At 35.9% G+C, this 22,475-nt stretch overlaps 1 protein-coding gene across 5 annotated transcripts in view; it reads left to right on the plus strand.

Annotated features, from left to right (window-relative positions):
* lrfn1 (leucine rich repeat and fibronectin type III domain containing 1) overlaps positions 1-22,475 on the plus strand; it is a 144,956-nt gene that overhangs the window by 58,269 nt on the left and 64,212 nt on the right. For 2 of the 5 annotated variants that reach the window (XM_041995841.1, XM_041995843.1), the window contains 2 exons: positions 102-165; positions 15,516-15,567. The gene's annotated coding sequence lies outside the window, so the exon portion shown is untranslated. Of the gene's footprint in view, positions 1-101; positions 166-6,004; positions 6,058-15,515; positions 15,568-22,475 lie in introns of those variants that run through there. The other 3 variants (XM_041995845.1, XM_041995844.1, XM_041995846.1) reach the window with 2 other exon arrangements.

A 22,475-nucleotide genomic window follows, 5' to 3' on the forward strand; every position in this document is an offset into this window, starting at 1 on the left:
AGAATCTGGTGGAACTATTGAGAGCATTTGGCCAGTAATGTCATTTACTCATGCAGACAGATGCCCATATTTTTTCCTTCTCTCTCTTTCATTTTTGTCAGGAACAGATGTCCTAACTGTATCCAGCTTTACTTTTTGTGGAGGACTTAACATATGAAAGAAGCTGTGAGTTCTCCCTTCACTCCATCATAATGTTACATCAAAAGAATCAGATAAGCCTTAAATCTTAGATTTATCTAAAAAAAAAATCTAATTTTTTTCTAAGAAAATCTACGAATACACATGTGGACTAAATTGTTGGTACCCTTCGGTTAATGAAAGAAAAACTAACAATGGTTACAGAAATAACTTGAATCTGACAAAAGTAATAATAAATAAAAATTCTATGAAATTTAACTAATGAAAGTCAGACATTGCTTTTCAACCATGTTTCAACAGAATTATTTAAAAAATAAACTCATTAAACAGGCCTGGACAAAAATGAGGGTACCACAAGAAAAGACTGAAAATAATGTGACCAAAGGAACATGTTAATCCAAGGTGTGTCCACTAATTAGCATCACAGGTGTCTACAATCCTGTAATCAGTCAGTGGGCCTATATATAGGGCTACAGGTAGTCACTGTGCTGTTTGGTGACATGGTGGGTAACACACTCAACATGAAAAGGAAAGAGTTGTCTCTGGAGATTGGAAAGAAAATTATAGAAAGCATGTTAAAGGTAAAGGCTATAAGACCATCTCCAAGCAGCTTGATGTTCCTGTGACTACAGCTGCACATATAATTTGGAAATTTAAGATCCATGAGACTGTAGCCAACCTTCCTGGATGTGGCCGCAGGAGGAAAATTGATGACAAATCAACGAGACGGATAATAAGAATGCTAACAAAAGAACCCAGAAAAACTTCTAAAGAGATTAAAGGTGAACATCAAGCTCAAGGAACATCAGTGTCAGATCGCACCATCCATCGTTGTTTGAGCCAAAGTGGACTTAATGGGAGACAACCAAGGAGGACACCATTATTGAAAACAAATCATAAAAAAGCCGAACTACATGTTGACAAGCCACAAAGCTTCTGGGAGAATGTCCTATGGACAGATGAGACAAAAATGGAACTTTTTACCAAGTCACATCAGCTCTATGTTTACAGGCGGAAAAATGAAGCATATGAAGAGAAGAACACCGTCCCTACTGTTGAACATGGAGGAGGTTCTGTTATGTTCTGGGGTTGCTTTGCAGCATCTGGCACGAGGTGTCTTGAATCTGTGCAGGTACAATGAAAGACTATCAAGGGATTCTAGAGTCAGTGTCAGAAAACTTGGTCTCAGTCGCAGGTCATGGGTCTTGCAACAGGACAATGACCCAAAACACACAGCTAAAAACACCCAAGAATGGCTAAGAGGAAAACATTGGACTATTAAAGTGGCCTTCTATGATCCCTGACCTACATCCTATTAAGCATCTTTGGAAGGAGCTGAAACATGCCGCCTGGAAAAGGCACCTTTCGAACCTGAGACAACAGGAGCAGTTTGCTTATGAGGAGTGGGCCAAATTTCCTGCTGAGAGGTGCAGAAGTCTCATTGACGGGAATCGTTTGATTGCAGTGATTGCCTCAAAAGGATGTGCAAAAAAATGTTAAGTTAAGGGTACCATCATTTTTGTCCAGGCCCGTTTCATGAGTTTTAAATAATTCTGTTGAAGCATGGTTGAAAAGCAATGTCTGACTTTCATTGGTTAAATTTCATAAATTTTTTATTTATTATTACTTTTGTCAGATTCAAGTTATTTCTGTCCCCATTGTTAGTTTTTCTTTCATTAACCGAAGGGTGCCAACAATTTTGTCCATGTGTGTGTATATACACTATTAAACATAGAACTGGGAGCTCTGCTTACAGCATTAATCTAAAAAAAAAACAATATATTTTTTGTCTTCTTTTGAACTTCTGCCGCAGTAATTTTTGTGGAATTCTTACCTGCATTGTACAATCTATCTCGATGGAAATCCACTGGTCTTTTTTGTAGCAGCAAAACCAAAAAAGTCCTGAGCTACATCTCTTTTACCCCAACACAAGATGAATGGCAAAGAAATTAGATTTTATAACCCATCAACACTGTATCTAAGATGAATTATCTCAGAACAGCATCATTGTATGCCCGTCACAAATCCACATTCCTTATCAGTGACGCCTTTTATTCTCAATCGCAATGAGTCTGATTCATGTTCATGGCACATCTTTAGGGACATGTGGAAAAGGTCTGTGGTGAGGCACAAAATAGATTGAGCGTCCATGGTGGCTAATTCTCATTCGCAGAATTGAGAGAGCTGTGTTTGGGATGTTAGGCATTAAAGAGTTGTCTTTTTCATGGGATTATCTACAGAGGAAGAAGTCAGTAGTCAGACGGAGCTGACTGGCACAGTAAGATCAGGTTCCATCCAAGTGGAACACTTCTTCAGGCATGCAAAACATGCAGACCTAAATCACATAATCCCTTTCAATATCAGCAAGGATGTCAATACTCTGACACAAATGGATGGGAAGCAACGATTTTTTGGGGCTAACTGCTGTTTCTCACGAAGCATCGCTGGGTTTGCAGTGATAGCTGACAGAGTGCTTTTATGAGCTACTGCAGCTCCATTGACCCTGTAATAACAAAAATATTTAAACAGTTGATGCAGTGTTTAGTCAGGCTGTGTTTCATTGTTTTCACCTCACCGTTGTGGCATTTTTGGACCCTGCAGATATTGAAGCAAATAGTTCAACACACAACGCCAGCACTTCAAGCACATCTCAGGGGCTAAACAAACAGTGGCGCTCTCTGTACATTTAGTGCCCGACTTCAAATGAAACTATGACTGTGGATCATAACCGGGCTTTTCTGCTGTTTTGTGAAAACACACTTCTGTCAACATGAGTAAGCAAGACGGTCCGAGTCCAGCTGACCATGGCCGTCTGAGGGAGTTATGAAAACTCTGTTCAAAACAATCGGGGACTCTGTTGACATTGCACATTAAGATACTGCTAAATATTGAAAAAATATTTGTTTTTGCTGTATTTGTACATTAAGCATTTGAAACCCCTGCATTTTCTATACTGGAAATGATGCTCAATGCTGAGCACAACATATCTCTGGATGTCTTTATTATATCTTATCAATATTTGCTGCTGCAGCAGTCGAGTTCTTCATGGAGCTCATTAAAGTTTCATTGTATCTCATCTCATCTTACATTCCTTTATCATAGACTTTAGATTCTTCAGCTTATAGTAGATACAAACAATTAAAGGTACATACATTGAAGGTACAATACAATGACAGTTTTAAATGTTTGAATGTGTAATGTTTATAATTGGAAATTAAGTACATAAAATCCATTAATCCATTTGTGTTGTGTACTGTCTCATTCCTGAGGCCCTATCATTAAAGCCGCTCATGTGGTAAAAACCAGGAAACACCCTGATCACTGGAGAAGTGGGAACTCATTTTAAATGAGTTTTAACTGAATTAGCAAACTGAAAAGTTGCTGTAATTACAATTTGAATCTTACACATTATACAAGCTACAATTAAAATGTGTTTAGCTTTTATAGGAAAGAAGCATAATGTGTTCTTGGTGCAAATAGATGAAAATGAAAAGGAAATTTAAAATTTAGCGTTGTTGCTGGGAAACGCTTTCTCTTCGTTAATGTGAAGGGATCTGCTATATTCTGCTCATTTGATGATAATTTGCTAAACTAAACCTTATTTGGATATTATGACAAATCTGAGCACTGCATCTTTTGCATCATTTGTTAGGTTATAATAGGCTGTGGGCCAATAAATGACAGATTTGAGTTTGATGCCTTTATCTTTTTTGCTGCAGCAGACATAAAAGTAAATGTTTTGACCTTCAATTTTTAGCTCTGACAGCACCATAGGTAATGTCTCATCAGACATTTCAACTTGTGATGACTCTATTTTTTACTAAATTAGTACATTTAACATTAAATAGTAAGTTTGATCAGTAAAATGAATGTATGTGTGTATCATGTTTTATAGTAAAGTATTTTTTGTAATTATATATATATATATATATACTGTATATATATATATATATATATATATATATATATATATATATAATATAGCAAAAGACTAAGGAGCATGTGGGTTGCTTTTCTATGCAGGAGCAAGTGCAGGTGATGCCTGTTCATGTTTCCTGCGTGTGTCCTCTGTGGCTTCAATCAAGCTTGATTGCAGAAAGTCAGGTGAAAGGACAATGAGTCCCCAAAACAGCCGTGTTTAGATGTTGTTGCAAAGAAAAAGCTGAGAAATAACCATACTCCATCCAGGCTGGGCTTCTGTTTATGCATATTAGATTTGCAGCGATTTTACAATCCAGTTTAACATAAAACTCCTTCAAACCAATCTAAAAAAATGTAAAATTTAAATCTGAAAATATAGGAATTTGATATCCAGTATTCTTTCTCTAAATTTAAATGAACATCTAAACATCTAAAGATCCAGTTATGTCGAATTTGTGTTATTGTTTCAAATATTGTACAATCTTCACTTTCTAATGTCACTGCACAGTAACCAAGTAGGATGTATGAGTATTTCCTCTTTCGGCTGATTGAAATATGTGTAACCATCGTGTTATACGTGTTTTAACTGCAGTCGCTAATTTAAAGGATGTGCTGCATGTAGTCAAAGAGAGCAGCTTTCCTGATGAAGTAAATAAATAATCTGGTATGACAGCAGACTTTACCAGACCATATAAAACCTGCTGTGGTCATGTTGAGCTTGTGATAGCTTAAAAACTGAGCATGTGACATGTTGGGTTTTAAATTAGAAAAAGCATGCAGTCAAAGAACATAATGGCACACTTTTCTTTTACTAGAGCTGGATGTGAGTGATGTGATTAAATCTAAAGTGAGAGTGGATAATAAAATCTTGTTTGTGTTGCCTATTTGCCTGTTATTACCATTGTTATTTCTGGAGCTCATACATTCCGTTAACTAATTAAATTACTTTTTGTGAGTCACCATAATGGAATGATTCTTTTATTTGTGTTTGACCATCCAACTAATTTCTTTGTGTTAATGATCTTCTAATTTAATCCTGAGTGGTTAAGCTTTGGAAGTTTGTTTTAAGATGAACTTTATTTATATACTATCTTTCTAACATTTAATAATGAATGTTTGTTGTGTATCACAGTGATGATGCTTTACAGGTACATACATTATAAAAAAAAAGTTGAGTGAACTTAAGTGGATATTTTGTGAAAAATTCACAGGCAAACAGCTGCAAAGCTTTGAGCTTTAAGAAGCTCAACTTAGACGTTCTGGTGTTGTATGAACTAGAAATAAAATGGTAATTCAAAATATATACTCAGGTCTACCCATGCTTTTGAGCTGAAAGAAATCATCTGTTGTTAAGTTGAAATTATCCCTGAAAAGTTGATTTACCTTGTGTTAACAAGCTGTTTCCACTTAACTGGTGAGTAAATTTGAGTCAGCGGTGTTAAGTTTTTCCAAATTAATATTTTTATTTTTGTGATACGTTCATAATTTAGGTTTAGTTTACAAAAAAAAAAAAAAAATGTTTTACAACTTGTTGCTTTACTTTTTAAAGTTTTCCATCCATCCATTTTCTATACCTGCTTATTCCAATGCAGGGTCTATCCCAATGCTAGGTACTAGCCAAGAGGCAACATAGAAAGATTATGGATCATTCCAAGCTGAGGCTGTGAGGCCCAAGAAGACCTAAATATCTCTCCTAACTTTATTTGCTTTAGGATTGTACCTTGAGATATGCTCTGAATTTACTCTCACACAACACCAGAACCCTGTAGTTGTGTTTACTCAATCAAGCATTGCAGCTGGTTGTCTGACTTTTTGATGTTTACTCAACTTTTTAAATGACTTTTTCATTTTTTCTGTTCTTTTTTTCACAGTGTGGAGTAAATTATTGGTTTGGTACTATACATATCCACAGCTACATGTAATGATGACTACGCTCTTTCAGGATGGAAATTCAGCATGTGGGTGTGTTGAGGGATTACATTTATACAGCAGAGACAGGTATATGTGCAGCTTTATAAATCAAATAAAGACTGCAAATGCAAATTTCTGCAAATACTTGTAACAGGATACATAAACTGTTCGATCAATGAAAGAACTATTTTGGAATAAACCTCACTCAAACATGCATATCACATCGCTGTAAGTTAATAACTATATTTTCCCATATGCTTGGGATGAATGCTAAATCTCAGTGTATCAAATTAATTTAAAGCAAGGAACACAGGCAGTATGAATGGAGTGCTGTATCATTGCATTCAGTGTAATATGTTGGTGCTTTTGTGCCTTGACTTCTCCTGCTAAGGAACAGTTTAGTCACATGAGCAGCCAGAATAGATTCTCCAAGCTGCCCATTAGGAGACAGTCTGCTGCTTTTAAATTGGATGAACACAGACATGATCAGCCTCTACATAAGCATATGCTTTGAAAAAAAACAACATTGTAAATTAATCTAGTTTGTTTGTTTGCAATTACACCAAATACATCCTATATGACAGAAGAATTAGAAAAAAACTGTTTTATTTCCATTTCCAGCAATGCAAGTTATTGTTTTTTGCATATCCGTGCACCATCATCAGGCTCTATTCGAACAAACAAGCAAAAAAAAATAATTAATTAAAAAAAGAGAGAAAAACTCTGTTCAGATTGCAGCAGATGAACAGGAGAGCATGCACTAATTGCTTCTCTGCTGTTGTCATGTGCACACGCATATTTGACTCTGTGTAAACTTGTTAGCACAGATTATTCACACAATAAAATCTAGATTCAAAAGCATGGGTTGTAATATTGTTAAGTAACCTGCCCCACTAGCCCCCACCTGATCACACATTTAATGCTTTAGGTAATGAGTTATTATCTCCATGGCCTTGTGTAAACTATGACAAAATTTCATGGTCTCATAGCAAGCAGTAAACAGTGGTGGAGTGGTAGTCTACCTGTCTAAAAGTCCAAGGCTCAATTCTGAGCCCCTTCGTTTGTCAAAGCGTGGAAAGACATTGAACTTTAGGTGGTTACAGGTGATAGGTAAGCCCTTTGCAGCAGAGCTCTGCAACCACTGGTGTGAATGTGTGCATGCATGCATAAATTAATTGTTAAGAGCAAAACCATAAGGTAACAAAGTGCAAACATTTTCTGTTCTTGGGATTTAGCCATAAATACTGTATATCCTACTTTTGCCAGTCAACTGTAAATGTCTGCTCTGGTGAAGCCAGAAGCAGGGGATGTGGTATAAAAGGATTAATACAGATTTTCAGAATTTGCTCATCAGTTTGGGGCATCCTTATCATAGTCCTAATGGGTGACATGTCCAGACTGTAGACTGACCACTTTAGCTCTTAAAGGTGCCATATTATACATTTTTTTCAGCAATGTCATATGGGTGTCAGAGGTCCAACAACATTGTTTTCAAAGTGTATTACCTCAAATTCAGCCTTGGTCCTTAGTTTCAGCCATTCCAAAAAACACATTCGGTAAAAGAGTGGAGCAAGTGAGAGAAGAGACAGAATTTTCTGTTTCTTGGGCCTCATTAATGAAGACACACATGACTGTTAGAAAACCTTTAGAAAATGAATTTTGCAAAATATGGGACCTTTAAACTGTTGCAAGGCAATGACAAATGGGGTTTGGCATTGTATTACTTTTCCTAATGTCCTATTGGATGTCGATTGAAACCTGCAAAAATCATTTAATTATTTATCATTTAATTAATTTAATCACAGATGTTGTACATTTCAAGTACAATTACAGACCCCCATGCCAGTGCAAATGTTAGCTTTAGAACTATTCCCCTTCTATGTGGCTACATTTACAAAGAAAAAGTATTATGTTTGCATAATTAGTATACCAGATACAGGTGCATCCTACTACTTGACTACATTACCCACATTATCAGAATGTGGGTATTTTTTATATTTGTCCGTATTTTTTATCTTTTTTTGTCAGGGTAGGGAACTTGGTTAGAAACAAATGGCTGCACCCAGAACTACATTGTTTTAAACATGGTTCATTGCTTTGAGTAAACCAAAAGTTGCTGTGTTAAAGCAAACTCATCCCCCTTGCACACTATCTCTCATCCTCACTGATTATTTATGTGGTGCTGGTAAATGTGCTGAGTCTGCCTAAGTGTATAAATAGCAGTACGGACATCATCAGAGACTGCAGCTCACAAAGGGGAGAGGGAGGGGAAAGAGCTTACAACCAGAGCATCAGATCATGAGCAGCACAGACGATCTTCCCTGACTCATCAAAACTGAGGGAAACTCTTATTCCTCACTTGTTCTTAGTTTGCATGTAAGGGCCTTACGGATAACTAGGCTGACCTTTGTGACCACTGCTGCACATCTTTATGTTGTGTTTACTGCAGAATTATTTTAACCAAATGACTAAGTGTATTAGTCAATTACCATGTTCCCCTTGGTTCACTGACTTATACAAGGTTTAGAACAACAGACTTGCAAATGTAACTGTTTTTTTTAAATAAAAATAGCTGCTTAGCCAGAGCAATTATTAGAGCGTATCTTATTTGATTTGATTCTCTCAGGCAACGTGTATTACTGCTCAGCGTGACCACGGTCACTGTCTGCATCTCGCAGAGATTTCCTTCCTAAACAAAGAAGTCACAATTACCCAGTCATATTAGATTTTATAGTAAAGCATTAGCACATATTTTCCTCAACATTTTACTCCCACACAATTATCTCTGTGTGCTCATGTGTTCTGACTCTTTTGCAGTGCTGTTCAGGCTTCTACTTTGCCTAAGGTTGTTGCTTTTGTCTGGAGCTCTCTCAGCTCTGGAGGTCACATTGGCCGCCCTGGGGCTGCTTGTAATGGTCAGTTTGCCAACTATGGGGATGCTAAGAGGGGCATATGCTGTCTTTAAGCCACATTCAGTGGAGGCAGCAGTATAATAGAAGGATTGGGTATAAAAAAGGGAGAAAGCCATGTTGAAATGCGTTACATGCTTAACATGCACAACAGAACCAAATGCTGCACTCAAGCATGCAGAGAATTAGATCACATTTTTTGAGGATCTTTTGCTTTCTCATCAGGCCATCCAATGCTTTGTAATCCACACTCATCACTTTAAAACAAGGGGATGAAACAGGCACAATAACTAGGTCTGACTCAGAACTCAGAATGCATAGCCAAGCTTTTTCCCACTATTTAAAATTCTGTGGGTGAAATTCACAATACCGCCAGTTGACCCTTTAAAAACTGCAATAGAAATGGTCTGCCTGTGCCTACACTGTTATTTTTGTTCATAGCGGTGTCGTCTCTTGGAGTATCCTCAAGTGCTTCATATTTCTATGATCTGTACAGCATGAGCTCAAAGGTCATGAAAGTCAATGGGCAATATTAACTCATAAAAGGGTTGAAATTATACCATAAATTTAAAAATACACAAAAATCTGAACATTTTTCAGCACATTTTTCTTAATAAACACAAAAAAATCTTAGTGCTTATTGCAACAGTGCATCTATACTCCCTTTTAAGAGCAGAATATACAAAAATGTTTTGATTGATTGATTGATTGATTGATTGATTGATTGATTGATTGATTGATTGATTGATTGATTGGTTTAAAATACTACAAAGCAAGTGAGAAATTGTTTTTTTATGTGGGATTATTTCATGGAGTATTTGTAAATGTTTTATATCCCTAGAATATGTACAGGTAAAACATACATGTACTTGTATGTTTTTCTTTTTCACAAAACTTTACTGAATAAACCAAAAACACTTATGATTACAGAAACATATTAAATAGTTCCATTTTAATATATTAATAATATATTAATAGATGCATTTTTTAGCCTTTGAAGCAGGCTATTTAGCTTTCATATAAAAAACTATGGCATATCACAAGTCAGGCAGAATAATAGGGAAGTGGATGTGGTATGTGCCTAGCATTTCACACATAGTTTAGTCACTGCCATAGAGACACCCAGTAGCAGGTTCCTTTTCACTCTTCATTAGGAATTCTAGAGGGTGTGTCGGCTGAGAGATTATACTGTTTCTATGGACATCTCTGGCCTCTGGTCACATGACAGTGAATCACAGGTGCTGAAAATGCAAGCAAATCCAGGTTCAGTATGGGACTGTTAGATTTTCTAAGGAATGCTCATCTAAATGAAAATGTAGGGAAAACAAAATAAGCCATTGCTTTGTTACTATGAGAGGGGAAAAAAATAATCTTACAGCTCTCCTAACAGCTGCCTCATCCTGTGCACTCAAACGCTGAAGCAGGGAACAAATAGATGTTTGTCCTTGAGGAAGGCTGCAAATGAAAAGCCTGGATTGCTACGTTGGCTTTTACAGCTGCAGCGGCTAATAAATCGTCAGCCATATAGAAACTAGTCTTATCTATGCTTGTTTGCATGTATTTACACACATATTTTATGTATTATATTTAAGAATGTATATAAACCAGCTGGTTTGAATAAATCTGTTGTAGTTCTGTTACTGACTGATGTTTTGCTTTTGTTTGTTTTTTCTCATTTCATTTCATATTCATAAATTATTGTACCATGAAGAATTAGATGCTTTTTCTTAAATGTGACTGTAATTAATTTATGCACCTATATGTTGGGCAGGTGGATAAATAATAATTTAAAAAAATAATAATGATTTTAGCCATTTTAGTCAGGGTCCTGAGAGATATCATCAGAAATTATTACCATTTTTGTAATGTCAGAGTTGCACATAATCTGTTTAAGCCAAAATAAAGATACATCCAGAGGCAGTAAGTCGGATGGCATTTAATCTTTAAAAATGTTTTGAAGCAAATCTGCTTTTGTGTTTCTTTGCAACTCACACATTCTACAGCAGTGTTTTTAATTCCAAACATAGAGGAGACAATCTTGGTCTTTTAACTCAGCATCACTGTATGAACGTGCAGTGCATGTGTTGGATGTGCATGGAAGGGAGTTTGATTAGATGTGTGGTCAGGCTGAATACAGTATAATATGGCAGCTACAGAAGCATGAAATGTTTCTTAAGTTCTGCAGTGTGAGCATGTGTGTATTAATAAATTATTTTCATGTTGAGTGCTTCAGAGCTTCAACACAGGATGGGCATGTTAGAGAGTACAGCATCCATGAAAGTGTATCGCTTACATTACTATCCAAAGGCAGCTGGAATGCTAGCTCTTGGGTACAATGTAGTTACATGTTATGTATGTATGTTATGCAAAACGTACCCAAACCACCTTAGATGGTTCCATTTGATCCAGAGGAGCAGAGATTCTCAGCCTTCTCTGAGCCCCTCCTAGATGACTGAATTCCTCACCTTATCCCAAAGGGTCAGTCCAGTCACCTTTTGGAGGAAGTTAATCTGTGCCCTTTGCATTTGCAGCCTCACTTTTCCGTTGTCTCATAAATTGATCAGTGACTTGGCTCAGTTCTCTCTTCACCACAGAGTGGTACAACATCTACATCTCTGCAGATGATGCACTAATGCACCTGTCAATCCTCCACCACTTTCCACCCTCACACATGAACAAGACCCTGAAGGACTTGGTTTAATTGGGCAGGGGATTCCCCAGAACTTCACACCTTCATTTGGTTGGCTTTGCCTTAACACTGCACTTTACTCAAGTGGACCAAACCACCTGGGCAAAGTCATGCAATTACAACAACTGCTTGCTAGAGGGTGATATTCCCTGAAACAACCACTGACCAACAGCAAGAAGTACAAAAAGAAGCTTGGACATGACCAAAAACGCCCATTCACTACAAGAAATAATGGCGCAACACCAAGTTTTTGCAGTCTTGAGGCTTCTGCTTTTACTTTGGTTTTAAAACCTAATGCGGTTTTCTCCAAAATCAGTCCAGTATGAGCAGCAGGAAAGGCAGCAAATCATCTGACATGTTGCTCTGCAATGCTTTATACCTTGAGTTTGTGATCCAGCCATTTCTGACTGAAGACTGTTACGACCCCACCTCACAATCCAGGGGATTGGGATCAGTAGCAAAACGAGCAGGACCAAACGAAAGATTTATACAATAAATTTATTACAAAACCAGGTTCAAAGGAAAAATACAACAAAAGGTGTCCAATAGTTGGTAAATCTAGTCCAGTAAAAGTAAAAGAAACACAATTAACAAAAGGTGTCATCAACTGAGGTTAACGATTAACAAAAACAATTAAACAAAATGATAAACAGTTCTCTTTACTTATACGAATATACTATACAAACAAAATCCTCTTACTACTAATTTTAATCCAAAATCTTAAACTTACTCTTAACCAAAATGGAGCTTTCTGTATAAACAAAACCAAAATGCAATACCCAATGGTAGCCTTCAATACAAACCAAATTGCTATTTAAAAACTTATTCTCAATCAAACCAATAAACACAATCGTATCATAAGCTAAGGGAATTCTAATGCTCTTTCAACAAACCACAAGGGTTATTCAGACCAGCACCTTCTACACACAATCCCAGTTGGTGAGCTGTGGGCCTAATGGTACACAGCTGCTCTGAGTACTGGCGATTCCTCCTGGTTGGCTGGCAAAGGACAACTATAGTCGTCCAGTCAGAGGAGTAGACCAATCAGGGAGGCAGAAAAGGAGGGTGGGTACTGGTGCATCTTCAGCCAATTGCAGAGAAGCAACCGAGCAGCAGAATGTAAATCATCACAACCACAGGCCACAGGCCTGGGGATGTGACAAAGACCATGACCTCAGAGGTGTTCATTCTGGTATCAGTTGTTGCACATTCATCTGCCAACCATTCTCTGTTTGACAAAGCCAACAGGATTACCTGATCTGCAAAAAACAAAGATTTAACCGTAAGCCGATTAAAGTGGAAACCCTGTAGATCTTCACAATAGTTATGAACAGAATTGGTAACAAAGGCCTGCCTTGGTGGAGTCCAGTGACCATTGGAAATGAGTCTGAATCCCTTCCGACAACACAAATAGCTCATGAAAAGGAGCTTAATAGCTCATGCTCCTGAAGCACCACCTGCAGATGTACATGGTCATTAGCATTCTCCAAGTAAACAAAATACATGAAAACTGATTGGGCCAACTTCCAAGGATCCGCAGATAGCCTTGTGAGGGTAAAAACTGTATGGAGTATGGAGGACTGAAACTAACAAAATAAAAAATAAATACACAAATATATATAAAAAATGTCTGTATAAACAAATAGAAATGCCAATAAATTATACAAAATATATTTAAACAATGTTTTTCCATTAATAAACCTATATAATATGACGTAAATGTATATTTCTTTTGTATTTTTCAACTGTTATAATTGAACTTTGTAGTAATACACCTGTTCATTTACTTTTCCATGTAATTTTCATTTTAATTAATTTATTTATTCATTTATGTTTTAATTTTTTTTTTACTATGTGATTTTTGAAATTTTAAATATGTTTTATTTCCTTTATTTTATGGATGTCTTTGTTTCTGTATTATTTTCTGCCATCTGCATTTTATAAATTTATCAATTTAGCAACACTCACTTTTTTTTACACTTTATTATTCACAGACATATTTACATTCTCATTATTTCCAATCTTGAATTATCTTCCTTGCATATTTTTTGTGGTTTGTTTTGTTTTGTTTTCATTTTTTTTTTCATTTCGCTTTCTTCTTTTTACATTTCTGTATGCATTTCTGCTCATTATGTAAATGAGTTGGGGCAGTCTTTTAAGGCATGTATTTGGGACAGATCCTTGCCTATTCAGTAGGTCACAGGCTGTAAGTGCAGATAGGACTATGCAGCCTAGCCTGCTTGGCTCTGCCTGGCTCTGCTGCTCGTGGCCTCAGGAGGGAGATGGAGGTTTGGGATGGGTAGAACCCCCGCAGAAATGGTTGACTTTCAACGGCAGATTGTACAGGACCTTTGGCAAGTCACTCTCTTAGCTGAAAATCACACAGTCAATGATGACTGTTTACTGATTCTTGTGGATATGGTGACTAAGTAGGTCTTTAAAATGCTAACATGTACATCTAACATAGCAACTGACTGAAGGGTCTGGTAAAGTTGGCTGTGATGCTCAGAGAATGTTGTCTGGTTAGGACAGGGTCGACTGATCAAATGCAGTGATCCATTCTCGGTGGCGTCTTTCAGCTCTTCTCCACCCAGTTTGGAGTATCATCTCCTCGGTTTCATGCAGTCTATTTCAGCTCTGCATGACTAAACAATTAGTACTACTTTGAGAATTAATACTTTTTATTAATACTATTTTATTTTCTTTTATCTCGTTAAATTCGCTAAGCATTACCTTCCTTCTTAAGTTGACCATAAAGCAATGCATGCTATATTTCAGAGTAGACACAACACACACATGAAAACATGGTGCTTATAAGCAAGTCATTTGGAAGAGAAAAAGTTTTACAATGTAACCGAAGTTGTTTGCCAGGCTCAGCCTCTGCCTTTCAAGAACAAGTGACATTACTGATGACTGGACTTTAATGAAACCTGACTCGTACATACTTAATCCAGTCTAGAAGCATATTTAAAATTCTTTAACAAGCTCATACTGTGTTCTGCCATTCTGTCCAAAATATCATACTTGATATTAAATCTAATTTTCTGTCCAAACAACTTTCCTGACACATTTTTAACAGCTCCTGATATTTGGGCCATTTGGTATTGGTAATAAATACTCTCAGTGTATTGCTGAGCTTAGTTTTTTATGTAATATAAGTCAAAAGCACTGAATCCATGTGATTTGCAATGTGGTTTGCAAATTTGACAGATTGACAGAATGACAACTGTTGTCATTAATCGAGTTAATGATCCGATTAATTATTTAATAAACTACAAATAAATACGCTAATATTGCGACTAATTAAAACTAATGAGCTGTGATGGGTTGTCTGGTTACCACCCATATAACCCTTATGGTCAGAGTGGATGCTGTTGTGTTGGACAGCATTGAACTGAAAAGGTTTTCTTCATTCTTTCATGGTAAATTCTGATGTTTCTTTACCGCTGTTCAGCTTATTGGCTAATGAACAGGAAGAAATGTGGAATTTAGATCTATGACAAACCTAATAATACAGTTTACCTTTGTGCCATACAGCAAATACTACAAACCTCCAAACATTTATGTACTAATTCATTCACTGTGTCTAATAACTGTAATGGAAAATTATTTATATGAAAGAAAAATAACCTTGGGGTAATAGAAGTGTTCACTGTACGTTTTGTGGTTAATTATCACATTGATACACATATGCACACACACACACACAAAATAGATGCATTTGAAGCAGAACATAATCTTTACAGAACAACGGTACAACAATATATCTGCATAAATATTTTATCTCATCTGAGCAGAAAGTTTTTTGTTTTTTGTTTTACCTTGGCAGAAAGGAATAAAAAATTTAAGTCTATGTTGAACCCTTTTGTTTCTAACATTACAACTGCTGCCTGTGGCCTTCAGTTTTATTTGCACATTAAGGTGTGACCTGTTATTTCTCTTTACAGAGTCCTTTGAAGTGATCTCAGTGAGCAGCATCCTAAACTGCATACTATTTGGGTAAGTCCTCAGATATTACATTTACATTAGATATTTCCACACATCCAGACGGCAAATATGAGCAGGAGGTTATTTTGCAGTTGTACAAAAGACAAAGACTTTTAATAGAAATATACAACAGATATTGCTAAACTTTGACATGATCAATCAATCAGAGTCAGTATATTTGACCCTTCATGCAAGCATCCTCTTTGCACAAAGGCGAAGCAAACAGCTTCTCCCGCCTCCCTGTCTTTTCTCCCACATATTAACGCAAATGGAGCCACCAAGGAATTCAAAAGCACAGCATCTCATTCCTTTTCTCGCCTCTGTCACATGCAGCTTTAACCTCGTGTTCACATTGGCGAGAAAGAGAAAGCCTCCGCACTGTGACACTGTTAGATATCTTCTCACATAGGCAGGGTTGGGCTGGCGCCACGGCTTTTTGCCTCATAGCCTGCGCAATGGGAGTCGGCTCCATTATCAGAGCTGCTGCTTCGCCACCCTGCAGCAAACCCAGCATCCTCTGTTCCTGCAGATTTAATTCCTTATCTCAACATGGAAAACAGCCACTCTGATGAACAGTAGAAAACACCCTGGGCTAGTGTGAACATGGGTGAGAATACATACAAAAGATGGTTTGATAAATTTTGTCATATGTGTGGTTATAGGTCACCGTTTACCAAGAGAATTTGCTTCTTACAGTAAATTATTACCCAGAAATGGAACGCTGTCATCACTACAATACAGTATATCGAAGCATTTCTTTATGAGGCTGCCATCAATCATGCAAACATCTTTAGAAAGAAGAAGCTGTCTTTATGTTAATGCTCACAGATCAATGACTGTATTATCAACTGCTGTTGTGTCACATGATATAAACTCAGCATGATCCAGAGTCTTGCGTGTGCTTCTTTTATTCAAAGTCATAAAAAGAACACATTATTACCTCTCAGAAAATAGAGCTGCTGGATCATCTTAATGAGAATTTTTCATGAATATCTTTTTGCAAAAATATGATACTGAGATATCTTTTTTTCTTTTGTCCTTTCCTGTTTCATCTCAATTTGTTTTTCACTTTTTTCATTTTTGACAACGTTCTAAATTTCTCACCAACTTTATCTGGTAACAAGTCATGTCTGTGACTTGCTTTGTATTCACAGCCCTTTACAGCAGATTTATCAATGCCAAAAGGGCTACTACAGTTGTCATTTGTATGTCATTTAGCCCAGAACTTAGCTTAACACCTTTGCTAAAATAGTCTAGTCTGTAATTCTGCTAGTAAGAGCTTTAATCAGTGATAGAGAAAGGAGTCAGTTACTTGATCAAAAGCATAATATGACACTGGGCAAGTTTTTGCACCTGTTATTGAAAAAAGCACAAAAAGCATGTTAATAATATCTGAAGTGAAAGAACTCACAGTGTAGATTAGCACTTTTTTCTGTTGTTTTTCTTGGAGCTCCCTTGAACCATCTTCAATTTTGCACAAATTTGCAAAATAATAATTGATGTAGAAATAAAATAGCAAAAGAAGAGCAAAACAAAACAAAAAGTTAAACAAGTCCCTATGAAATATTTTGTAACTATCAGTTTTATAGAAGTATGTGAGATAAGCATAGTGTGGAGGGGCTGCACATTGTGTTAATGTTACATGCTAACATGACTGAAATATTGCCAAGAACAATGTAATCAATATTTGAAAGGAATGTGACAAAAATTTACATATGGAGAAAATGATTTAAATTATCTTGAAAAGAGTGGGTCACTTTAGTTTAGTTTAGTTTAGTCAGTTTAGTTTAGTCACACATAAAAAATGAATTTTTTTTATATTTTTATTTATTATATTTGATCTTTTTACAGTTCAACCCTTATTCCTGTTATTGAATATGGAGATGAGTTGTATATGAATGCTTCTGCTCATTGACTCTATTCTCAGATTAACTGGACATCTTTATGTGCTCAACGCCTCAGTCATGTATTAATTTACAAAACCATTCTGGGTAATATTCCATCCTACTGGTCTTAGCTTTTATCAAGGAAACAAGGGAGTCACAATCTCTAATATATGGATGCTCTGCAATTTTGCTGCCCTCAAAGTACGAAGTGAACTGGTCAAAAAGCATTTAGGTTTCCAGCCCCTAATACCTGGAATAAATCACAATCTGAACTTCAATTTAAATTCCTGTTACACTGAATGAGGTTATAGCACTGGTTAAATCATTGTGTGCAAGTGTTATGTGAGCAATTTCAATATTGTAAATTTTGCATGTTGTTCATTGTTTTAATGTAACAATGCTGCTGCCTTCTTGGCCAGGTCTCCCTTGAAAAAAATAGTTCTTTCATCTGAACAGGACTAACCTGGTTAAATAAAGGCTAAGTTAAAAAATAAATCAAATACAGTGATAGGAGTGTAAATGGGTCACCCCAAGGAAGCTATTTAAAGCTGAAAATAGGGTGCCCAGTTTTCGACAAATAAAATGCTGATGGACAGAATATGGACTTCTTTGATTAATGTATATGGCCGAGACATAATAGAACAATGCATACAGATAGAAATAACATCTCCACCAGCTGTACATTATAATGACCAATTAAATATCTTAAGAAGTAACTGCACGATTGTGACCATAGACTGTAAGCGACAAGGTTGTAGTGTAATGGACTGTCAAATTTTGATGTTCTAAACGCACTTTACAAGTTTTCAAAATCAATGCAAAAAGAAGGAAGATCTGCACGGTTGGCTTTACACAGCAGAAATACATGGTTAGGGCTTGGCAAAAAATAATGTGGGAGCAGTTGGCCGTTCTCTGAAAAATTGACAGTAGAAATCCATTTTACTTTCTTCTAAATGAATAAAACAGTGACCTTTAACAGAAGCAGCTGTATTCTCAAAGCTTCCTTGGGAGAGACTTGTCATTCTGGCGAATGCATAACTTCTAATCATTATTAAAAGAAACTCAGGGGAGGATAATGTTGCTGCTTTCACTTGTGCCCAGTTGTAATTTGAACACATTACGTGTCTCAGCTGTTTAATAGTTTCAAAAGCAACCTTGACTGATATAACTTGTATGGTTTATTAAATCAACATTTGCATTGATTATATATATGGAATATTTGAAAGATATCAAGATGTCTTTATCTATATTTAATTTATAGGCAGATATTGTTTATTTTGCTGTTCATTATGACAATGACTTCAAATGGCTGAAATGCTTCTGTCACTAGATCTTATTGTTAGATAAACATTTTTCATTGGTCTCTGGATCCCCTGAAAAGTTTAAGTCGTAAAAAAACACTGACACCATTACTGGAAATGTACACCAAAATGTAGAAGGTCAGAGAGTTTGGAAGGTGAGAGTGCATGTCCAGAGGCTGCCTGTCGATGCTAACCAACAAAGAGAGTCCTGTAGAAAACTCTGCTCTGTGTCATTAGCTGCTCAGGGTAAATCATGCTATAGAAAAGAGGGCAGTATTTGGCTTTGACAGAACACATTTTCAGACTAGTAAGAGCCAAGACTCAAGGGGCCAAGTCTAAGTTTTTCATTTATTTTGATTGTGGTTCATTTTTGTTGTGTTTGAAAATAGATTTTTATGATTTCAAGATTTAAATGGCAAAGAAAAGTGTGATTAAGAAACATAGTGACTGAGGGTTCTTTTGGGATTTTTGAGGTTTAATCAGAGTTTGTGATTCAGGGCATTTCTACAAGTAAAATTGTACATAAGAGTTCTTGTTAGATTCTCAGTATCAGATTCTCACCCTTCAACTGCATTTATATAGAATATGAAAGAGAAAATCTTCTGTTGCACCTCAATCACCTGATACATAAAAACTCAATATTACAACACAATATATGAAAAAACTAATTTACAGTAGTGAACAGATACCATTTATACATGTACATGAGACTTCAACACATTTGGCTACTAAGCAGAGCACATATTGACAGATCATTTTCAGGTGGCTGGGCTTTGCATAATGTGGCTCTCTGAGAGGACATTGATTTTTGTTGCATTGAACTGGTAGTCCTGCTGAAAACTTGTCTGCACAAGGAGAGTGTCTGGTTTTAGCACTGTGCATAAAAGCAGCTAACAGCCATAAATTGGCAATTTGGATGAAATAGAAAATTAATAATCCATAGTATGAGCAATAACAAAGCCTTTAAGGAAAAGACCATTACATTAGCTAATTAATTCACCAAGAAATACATGACAGAAGATGTAGAGCTTCAGATGTTTAAATGATATAATTGAGGATGGATTTAGTGGAGTACCTGCATCTTTGAAAAGCAGTTATATTTGAATTTTCCCCCATCATATTTTTCTGAATATTTTAACATATATTACAATAATTTGATTGCCAAATACGGCCTGGTCTATGCGGTGATCTAGACCAGATCAACCAGCGGTATGCAATAAGCATTCACATGCAAACAAAAACATGAAAATAAATTCTTTGAACTGATTTTTAAGGAAGTCAAATGTTCTTTTTTTTATCATTAAGCAAGCTTAGCTCATGCCTACTTATTTTACTATAATTATTTTTTCCTGGATATTATCCCAAGAAAAAAAATGAATGTGATCCATAAACACTTGATAAAATATTTACAATAACAAAACTAATTTCTTCCAGAAATGTTTAATTTCTCTTTCTGTCACATGCAACAAATATCTGGTATGCTTTTGTTTTTGCAATTGTGTCACTTATATCCACTTTAGTAATTTATAAGGTGTTAATTTGTATGAACTATTTTAGTGTTAACTTTAGTTTCCTTTTAATCAGTGTCTGGACTTCAATGTATGATTGGAGTTTTCTGAAGAGAGATGTCAGAATTTTTCTTTGCCATTTATTTCAGAGAATAGAGGTTTAAATAGATTATTTTGAATTACATTAATAAAGCTTCTAAGCTCGATGTATTTAAAGACATGTTTCCTATCAAGGCTAAACTTAGACCTCAGTCCATTAGGAGACATTATCATGTTTTAATCTGGCAAATAAAACATTGATCAGTTTAAGTTCCTTCTAGTTTCATGGTTTAAATGCTGCATGTACTTTTCCTTAGAGGAGGTTTTAGTGTGTGTGTGTGTGTGTTTCTGGTTGTGATCTTGATCTTTTTTCTGCATTCTGCATTCAGGCAGTGCTGGTCTTTCTTATAGTCAACATAGGCGGTCCTCTAGGGCTACATCTGCACTTGTAAGCCAAATTTACCAGCAGGTGTTAACACAAGGCTATGTTCACATCTGCAGGTTACGATCATGCATCATCCAATTGATGTAGTAAATCGGCATCAAAATGAAGATGCATAAACTGTCAGTAGTTATATGTGATATAAGGCTTATCAACACAATGTATTTCACCGTCATCACGAGAAGCTCAGTTGCAATGCAGCTTCCCACCACTTGGTGGCAGTAATGTGTCAGTTAGTTGTTCCACAAACTCCAAAACCCAGAAGAAGACTCAGCTAGCCGCTAGCCTGCAGTGAAACTTATGAAAGAGTAAAACAAAAAATAATAGTAATTCATATGATGCAATGGAACTGTAAAAGCATTTAGAGGTATTAAATTTAATATTTGAAAAATGACAATGTGTGCATTTTATACATATTTTGTTTTTTGAGGGCGCCACAGTTGATGTTCGCCTAGGGCTCCACATTACTTTCGATCAGCACTGCATTCAGGAAATGAGTTTGGTACATTTGTGAGATCCAGGTTACAAACTTGTATGATTTTATCTTAAAACAGGTTTAGACAGAGAATACACCTTACATGACTTCAGAAAGCTCATGTTTGTAGAATTTTTTTTATTAAGTTGTATTAATTGTAATGAGAAAAAAAAACATTCATTAATAGTAACATTTTATTTCTCTTGGTGTTTGAATGGTGTATGAGTGGGCATGGGTGAGTAATGATGGCATTGGAAAACTGTATTTAGAAAATCAAAAAGAAAAAAATTTGTGATGCTTCCTGTTTATGTGGAATCTTAAGCTCCACTGTGATAATTGTGTTGACATATATTGTGATTTAATTTCTTTCTGCTTAAACTTCAAAGGTGCAAGTCGGTTGTAGTTTTCATTTCCTTATTCAACAATCAAAAGAAATCAAGACTTTTCAAACAACAGAGAACTTTTTCCTCCAGTTCTGTATGGGATCCGCAGAAATGTCTTACATGTGCACGAGCTCTTGGTTTTGCATATAATTTACTTTCAAGTTGTTGTTGAAATCTCACATGACTTGATATTTATTAGAAAAGCTGTGGTTGATGGGTCACTGTGGTAGCATGTTTTGATATTTTAAAACATGTGCCAACTCATGGCTCCAACGTCAGTATGACTAGCATTTGACTCCAGCTAGTATTTGGTACTCACTGCTACAAGTTATTGTGTTGTTTTTGGCTTAAATTCTGAGAGTTTTGCTTGCCACCCCAGGTGACCTAAGTAACTGATCTTGAGGCCAACTGCTTGCAGACAGTTTGAATAAATTCACGCTGATAAACCTAAGGTTGCAGCAAAGTAAATAAACAAGTGAATAAATAAATATCATACAATTTAATTACTGCAGTTGCTTTGGGCTGTTGTTAAAATGCTTATTTAACACTTTTCTTTCCCTTAAGTTTGAGAAAGGTTTTTAACATTACTGCAAGTTATGAAAATATATATTTTTTCTATAAAGATTGCAATCATTATGATAATGCTTGATATAGTTAACCAGCCTTAAGCAAGGGGTTTTGTAGAGTTTCGTGTAGATTTTTTTAAATAGTCTAACTTTATCATTTCGTTTGCTAACTGTAGAGTGTTTAAATGCCATTTGACATATTGGATTATTATTTTTTTATTGCAATCTATAGCAAACTTGACATATCTAAATATCTACAGACCAGAACTGAGATTTTTTTTAATTCTATTTTAATTCAACTTTCTCAATGCAAATAACTG

The sequence above is a fragment of the Melanotaenia boesemani genome, chromosome 9, assembly GCF_017639745.1.
Source record: "Melanotaenia boesemani isolate fMelBoe1 chromosome 9, fMelBoe1.pri, whole genome shotgun sequence".
Classification (NCBI taxonomy): domain Eukaryota; kingdom Metazoa; phylum Chordata; class Actinopteri; order Atheriniformes; family Melanotaeniidae; genus Melanotaenia; species Melanotaenia boesemani.